This window comes from Staurois parvus, unplaced genomic scaffold, assembly GCF_062004578.1.
Source record: "Staurois parvus isolate SC_StPar_1 unplaced genomic scaffold, SC_StPar_1.0 ptg000873l, whole genome shotgun sequence".
In the NCBI taxonomy this organism is placed as follows: domain Eukaryota; kingdom Metazoa; phylum Chordata; class Amphibia; order Anura; family Ranidae; genus Staurois; species Staurois parvus.
Window position 1 is genome coordinate 322,501 of NW_028318669.1, and position 8,508 is coordinate 331,008.

Here is an 8,508-nt window from a genome sequence, read left to right on the forward strand (position 1 = left end):
TGGTGGTATTTATTCACTGCTGGGATTTTTATTTTTTTTGCTATGTAAATGAAAGGTCCAAAAATTTGGAAAAAAAGTGTTTTTCTTATAAAAGTTTGCAAATAATCTTTCATCATAAATCTCGGCCAAAATGTATTCTGTTATCTTTTTGTAAAAAAAAAAAAATAAGCCAAATTAGTTTATAATCAAAAATTATAATTTTTAAACTTTTTTTTTACATTTTTATTTTATTTTTTTATATTATTATTTTTTTTTTTTCTACATACTGTCACCCTAGCAGTGCGGGGTCGCCATGGTGACACTGTACTACTTGTGGGGGGTGATGAAGATTTTTTTCTTTTTTTTACAGTGATTGCTTTTACACCCATATAGGATGTAACATCAATCATTTCTCTTTCTCTCTGTCTGCATTCTTGCAGCCATTGAGAACTACTGTGAGAGCTGTGATTGGTCACAGCTTGTCACATGGTACAAGGCTGTTGTGAATGGCCCTGTACCATGTGATCTCGGTGATCATTCACAGATTTCACACGTTGCAAGCAATGATGTCACAAGTGACATCTTGCTTACTACTTTGCATGTGATCACTGATTGGCCAATCAGTGATCACATGATCGGGCCCTTTGCACAGAGGTCCAGTCCGACGATTGGTGTTTCACTGTGTCCGGAGGACACAGCGGGCACCGGATCGCGGTGCTGCGCGCTCCCAGCTAGAAATGGCAGGTGCCGTTTATGAATGGCAACCCGCCCCTGGAGTGCCATCAACCGCCCGTTTATAAACAGCAGACGGACGGCAAGAGGTTAAGAATGTATCTTTACAGCATCTCAATAATGTAGAACCACAAATCTACGGATGGAACAATATTACCGACTTATAAATCAAACTAAATCCCCGCAGATACTATTAGAAGACGTGACGTAATACTTGTGGTTACTCCGTGACATCACCAGAGTCCTCCAACCAGCTCTGCCTGCCATAGAATACTCAGCCTATAACTCCTCCCTTATTATTGTGTCTCAGCTAGAACTGAAGAAATGTATCCTATCATTTGTCCAATTCACACATATTAATATTAATGATGATTCATCATAAAAAACAAATATTTTACAAGTTTGCCATCAATATAATATAAGTGCCGAGTTATGAATTTGATATCATTCATATTTATCAGTCACACTGCAGTTCCTGATCTGAGCTGTAGATGGCGGCAGGTTGCAGATTTCTGTGTTAAAGCCCAACTCCAGCTAAAACATTTTTTAGTTTTTTTATAGAGAGATGAAGGGATAAAACCTGGAGGGGGGAGGGGGTCCTGCTGGGGAGATTTTCCCTCATTTCCTGACACCAGGAAGAGATTTGCTAGGATTTCATTTTTTTTAATAATCCGTCCTGTCTCCCTGTTTCTCTCATTGTTCCTCTCTCCCTCAGCCACCCTCCCCTCCCCCTTACTCTCTGTGGTGACACTGCAAGCTATACACCATGCAGTCTCACTTACTCCGCTGCAATATCATACAGTGTCTGGATTTGACCCCCACTGAACATCTGACAATGTCACCAACAAACAGGAAGCCAACATGGAGGTTCTCACACCTCAAATAATTGGTTTTTGACACTTAGAAATGAGGTTCCCCTTTCTGCTCTCACTTCACACCAGCACAGTGACCGTTCATCAGTGTCGGAGGGGTGCCGCCATCTTCTGGGGTCCGTCTGTGCGCCATTGTCCAGGATGAGGGTCTCCTTTCTGATCTGGGGGTCCTTCTGCTTTATTGGTAAGTAGGGGACGATTCATTAATATATAAATATCAGGGTTCAGAGTGCTATAGCATGAGGGGATCCCCCACAATTTGGGTCTTCTGTTTAAGAGTGCTAAGAATTAGGGCCCCAATGTGATCTGGGGTCCTTTCTTCATCAGTGTCTGGGATGAAGGGCTCCACTGTGATCTGGGGTCCCTCTATTCATCATAGTCTGGGATGAAGGGCTCCACTGTGATCTGGGGTTCCTTTCTTCATCAGTGTCTGTGATGAGGGGCTCCACTGTGATCTGGGGTCCCTCTCTACATCTGTGTCTGGATTGAGAGGCTCTTCTGTGATCTGGGGTTCTTTTCTTCATCAGTGTCTGGGATAAGGAGTTCCACAATGATCTGGGGTCTGTCCCTTTATCAGTGTCCGGAATGATGGGTCTGCTGTGATCTGGGGTCCCTTTGTTCATCAGTGTCTGGGATGAGGGTCTCCTCTCTGATCGGTGGTCCCTTTGTTCATCAGTGTCTGGGATGAGGGTCTCCTCTCTGATCTGGGGGTCCTTCTGCTTTATTGGTAAGTAGGGGAAGATTCATCAATAAATAAATATTGGGTGTTATAGCATGAGGGGATCCCCCACAATTTGTGTTCTCTCTGTTTAAGAGTGCTAAGGATTAGGGCTCCACTGGAATCTGGGATCCCCATTCTTAACAGTGTCTAAAAAGAGAGGCTCCACTGTGATCTAGGGGTCCTCTCTTCATCAGTGTCTGGGATGAGGGGTTCTTCTGTGATCTGGGGTCCCTCTCTTTCATCAGTGTCTGGAATAAGGAGCTCCACAATGATCTGGGGTCCGTCCCTTTATGAGTGTCCAGAATGAGGGGTCTGCTGTGATCTGGGGTCCCTCTTTTCATCAGTGTCTGGGATGAGTGGCTAAACTGTGATATGGGGTCCCCATCCTTAACAGTGTCTGGAAAGAGAGGCTCCACTGTGATCTGGGGTTCCTTTCCTCGTCAGTGTCTGGAATTAAAGGTTCTTCTGTAAACTGGGGTCCCTCTCTTCATCAGTGTTTGGGATGAGGGTCTCCTCTCTGATCTGGGGTCCCTCTTTTCATCAGTGTTTGGGATGAGGGTCTCCTTTCTTATCTGGGGTCCCTCTCTTCATCAGTGTTTGGGATGAGGGTCTCCTCTCTGATCTGGCGTCCCTCTATTCATCAGTGTCTGGGATGAGGGTCTCCTCTCTTATCTGGGGTCCCTCTCTTCATCAGTGTCTGGGATGAGGGTCTCCTCTCTGATCAGGGGTCCCTCTCTTCATCAGTGTCTGGGATGAGGGTCTCCTCTCTTATCTGGGGTCCCTCTCTTCATCAGTGTCTGGGATGAGGGTCTCCTCTCTGATCTGGGGTCCCTCTCTTCATCAATGTCTGGGATGAGGGTCTCCTCTCTGATCTGGGGTCCCTCTATTCATCAGTGTCTGGGATGAGGGTCTCCTCTCTGATCTGGGGTCCCTCTCTTCATCAGTGTCTGGGATGAGGGTCTCCTCTCTTATCTGGGGTCCCTCTCTTCATCAGTGTCTGGGATGAGGGTCTCCTCTCTTATCTGGGGTCCCTCTCTTCATCAGTGTCTGGGATGAGGGTCTCCTCTCTGATCTGGTGTCCCTCTATTCATCAGTGTCTGGGATGAGGGTGTCCTCTCTTATCTGGGGTCCCTCTCTTCATCAGTGTCTGGGATAAGGGTCTCCTCTCTGATCTGGTGTCCCTCTATTCATCAGTGTCTGGGATGAGGGTCTCCTCTCTGATCTAGGGTCCCTCTATTCATCAGTGTCTGGGATGAGGGTCTCCTCTCTTATCTGGGGTCCCTCTCTTCATCAGTGTCTGGGATGAGGGTCTCCTCTCTGATCTGGTGTCCCTCTATTCATCAGTGTCTGGGATGAGGGTCTCCTCTCTGATCTGGGGTCCCTCTATTCATCAGTGTCTGGGATGAGGGTCTCCTCTCTTAAATGGGGTCCCTCTCTTCATCAGTGTCTGGGATGACAGTCTCCTCTCTGATCTGGGGTCCCTCTCTTCATCAGTGTCTGGGATGAGGGTCTCCTCTCTTATCTGGGGTCCCTCTCTTCATCAGTGTCTGGGATGAGGGTCTCCACTCTTATCTGGGGTCCCTCTCTTCATCAGTGTCTGGGATGAGGGTCTCCTCTGTGATCTGGGGTCCCTCTATTCATCAGTGTCTGGGATGAGGGTGTCCTCTCTGATCTGGTGTCCCTCTATTCATCAGTGTCTGGGATGAGGGTCTCCTCTGTGATCTGGGGTCCCTCTATTCATCAGTGTCTGGGATGAGTGTCTCCTCTGTGATCTGGGGTCCCTCTATTCATCAGTGTCTGGGATGAGGGTCTCCTCTCTGATCTGGGGTCCCTCTCTTCATCATGTCTGGGATGAGGGTCTCCTCTCTGATCTGGGGTCCCTCTATTCATCAATGTCTGGGATGAGTGTCTCCTCTCTGATCTGGGGTCCCTCTATTAATCAGTGTCTGGGATGAGGGTCTCCTCTCTGATCTGGGGTCCCTCTCTTCATCAGTGTCTGGGGTGAGGGTCTCCTCTCTGATCTGGGGTCCCTCTATTCATCAATGTCTGGGATGAGGGTCTCCTCTCTGATCTGGGGTCCCTCTATTCATCAGTGTTTGGGATGAGGGTCTCCTCACTGATCTGGGGTCCTTCTCTTCATCAGTGTCTGGGATGAGGGTCTCCTCTCTGATCTGGGGTCCCTCTATTCATCAGTGTCTGGGATGAGGGTCTCCTCTCTGATCTGGGGTCCCTCTCTTCATCAGTGTCTGGGATGAGGGTCTCCTCTCTGATATGGGGTCCCTCTATTCATCAGTGTCTGGGATGAGGGTCTCCTCTCTGATCTGGGGTCCCTCTCTTCATCAGTGTCTGGGATGAGGGTCTCCTCTCTGATCTGGGGGTCCTTCTGCTTTATTGGTAAGTAGGGAAAGATTCATCAATATATAATTATCAGGGCCGTTACAATATGTTGTTACAAAATATATTCGATTACAAAGTGATGTATTGGATGGATTTTTGAACCTTGATATGATGGGGTACATGGGAGGAACGTTCTTCATGCTGTCTCTAGATGTCCTTCAACGTTTGTTTATTGTGTCTTGTTTTACTGATAGATATTTGTGGGTAATCCGGATGGCAGCCCCGGTGATAGATTCCCATTGTTCAGTATGATCCCATGTTGGTGTATATAGCCTGTAATGGTCGGTCCTCCTGACACTTCTTATCTGGCCCCAGTTTCTATGTTTGGGCCGGCAGGGCATTGTTGATAATTGGACCGTCTTGTGGAGACCGCTGGATTTCTATTCATTATTATTATACAGGATTTATGGCACCAACAGTTTGCTCCGCACTTTACAATATAACGGGAGACAATACAGCAACAATACAGTTCATTACAAGAGGGATAGGAGGGCCTGATCCTGGGAGCTTACAGTCTAAGAGGGAGGGGCTAGTGGTACAAAAGGTAGTAACTGTGGGGGATGGACTGGTAGGAGGAGTAGAAGATTCCATTATTAGCTGAGGGCAGGATAGGCTTCCTTGAAGAGATCGGTTTTCAGAGATCGCCTAAAAGTGGGAAGAGCGGGTGATACTCAGACAGATTGGGGTAGAGAGTTCCACAGGAAGGGGGATGCTCTGGAGAAGTCCTGGAGACAAGCATGGGAGGAGTAGATGAGGGAGCTAGAGAGCAGGAGGTTGTGCGAGGAGCGGAGAGTACGGTTTGGGTGATATATGGAGACAAGATTTGTGATGTAATTTTGGGCGGAGTTATAAATGGCTTTATATGTGATTGTTAATGTTTTGAATTTTATTTGTTGGGTTTATTAATTGTGTTAATTGTGTTTCTTCGTATCTCTGTGTGAATCTATCACCAGGCCAGAAATCCAAAGATGGACTCATGACATCACGTGCGTTTTTTACGTGACGTGCGTCAAGACGTCATCACACACCATGCATGCGCAGTGGATGTATTGGCGGCCATCTTGACTATATAAAGGCTGACTAGTGTGCTTGCCTCTGATGGAGCCGGTTGGAACCGGCAAAACCAGTCAGGCTTTTTGCTCTACACCCACCAGGGGCTCCTCAATATGATGGACTGATAAGCATGCTGGGACTTCCATATTTGTTATATCCATGGCTCTACTTATTCTGTATATCTAATGGGCACTAGTGATGGGCTGAACACCCCCCTGTTCAGTTCACGGGTGAACATTCAAATCTAGTGAGAGTTCGACCACCAACTTCGATCAGAGAGGACACTTCACTAAGGGGATCACATGTGAGTATGCAGTAAGATACGCACAGCGACTACAATCCGGGATGAGTTCTACTATATACATTATATTATATGATGACGTCATGCCGTATTGTAGTAGTGACACATTCCTTCATGTTTCGGGGGTCAGTGGGGTTCTGTCAAAAGAATTGTCGGCATTGCCCGAGAATTATATATATATTTTTTTAAAACAACGTGGGGTCCCCCTCCCATCCATACCAAGCCCTTTGGGTCTGATATGGATTTTGAGGAGAACCCCCACACCAAATTAAAAAAAAAATGGTGATGGGATCCCCCCCAAATCCATACCAGACCTTTATCCGAGCATGCAGCCAGGCAGGTCAGGAAAAGGGAGGAGATGAGTGAGCACCCCCCTCTCCTGAACCATACCAGCCCACATGCCTCCAATATGGGCGGGTGCTTTGGGGCCAGGGGCTCTCCCCCCCAAAGCATCTTGTCCCCAAGGGCCACTTCCGCACAACTGTGGCCAGTAGTTGTGGGGGTCTGCAGGCGAGTGGTTTATCGGAATCTGAAAGCCCCTTTAACAAGGGGGCCCCCAGATATTGCCCCCCCCATGTGAATGAGTATGAGGTATATGGTACCACTACTCATTCACAAAAAAAAAGGTGTAGTGTAAGAGTGGCAGGAGTTAAAAAAATGTCCCCCGAAGTAAATCCAACGTCAATGCTCACCACCGTCGACCTGAAAAAAAAAATGCTCCGCTCGCTGTGCTGGCTCCCGCTGTCTGACAGCTGCTCCTCGATGAGAGTTCTTAAATACCGTGATGACGTCACAATTTTCATGGTCACCCCAGCCCCTTGTGACATCATCATGCGCTGTGATTGTCCAAAGCATTGCACCTGACCGGGGGGGGGACTGACAACTCATGGGGCCCCCGGGCAATAGGGCATCATGGGGCCCCTGTGTCCTTGCCCGACTCAAAAAAGCCTATGAAAAAGGTACCAGGGGCATCTCATGGGGCCCCCTACAGACTCCAGGCCCTCAGGCAGTGCCCGAGTTTCCAAATGGTCAGTCCGCCCCTGCACCTGACCTGTGGTCAGATGCATTGCTTTTGCCAATCACAATGCACTGTCAGGACTCAGTGCATTGTGGGTTGTGGCAGGCGAATGGCCAGCCGTATGCCCTTACTGCTCGTGTGTTCACCGAACACTCCAACGGCCCATGTTCGAGTCAAACTTATGTTCAACTTTAACATCATGTCCATCACTAATGGGCACTCTGAGGGACACATTTGGAATCCTTTACTCTTTGCTATGGGTGAGTTTGGGTATATACATGCTGGAGGCCTGTGCGAGGGAGGGAGGACCAAGCAATATATGAAGGACACACTTTCTTCTCTATCAACACACCATTTCCTCCTCTGGACCACAGAAACCATCTTTGTAGATGATGGATGTCAATAATTATTCCAGCCTTTGTTCCATACATAAGATTGTTGAAGCTCGCTTCCATTGGATATCTGTGTGAGGAAGGTCGGTATGAGCCAATAAAGTATCTTCAGTCAGTCTTCTGTTCCCCCATTGTCTCCTCCTCCGGGCCTCAGTGACCACCTCTGGGCAATATTGGATTTCTGGAATTACATCCATATTCCTGATACTCCCTCTGCATGTTGTGGAACATTGTCCTCCTTCTGGATTCTTTATATTGCTGGAAAATTCCCCTTACGGAAACGATACTTCCCATAAATTGTGAAAGGATTTCCAGCTTGTGCTCTTCCTTTTTTTCCTTGTTTGACCCCAAGGGTCCATCTGTCCTGGACTGTGCCCATTGAATGTTAGGCAGTGAAGCCAATCTACCATAATGATATATATTACATATATGTGTTCTTGGGGTATGGGGGTGTTTTGTGTTTATTTTAACTCACTAGGTACCGTTTATTATTGTTTTCACAATGATTTCTTTTTTATGAAATTGAATGTAGCGCCCTCCCAGTTAGATAAAGGGCGCAAGCGAATAATTTTTTTAGGCAGCCTGAGTGATAGTTTAAGAAAACCTCCATTCATGTTGGAAGGAAAGGCTGGAACATGCTCATAATTCTAAAGAAAAACTCAATACTAAACAGGCATTGTCACACTCATGCAAACGTATTAGCAAACTGCGCATGCGCACATATGAGCACCAGAGCCAAACGGCCTATTTAAGCTGCACTCTGACCTGGATGGAGCGCTGAGTGGTCTTCAGCTAGTTCCTGCTTTACCTGAGCCTTGACCTGCCATACCTGCCTACCTGTGATCGACTCGGCTTCTCCCTGACCTGTCCTTGGATTTCTCCCTGCCTATTGTGGCTTGTATTCTGACCTGTCTTGTATTCCTGCACCTCCCTGCCCGGCTGTGTACTGATCCCGGCTGGTATCCTGACTCTGCCTCTGCCTGATGTTCCTGTACCTCCCTGCCCGGCTGTGTACTGATCCTGGCTTGTATCCTGACTCTGCC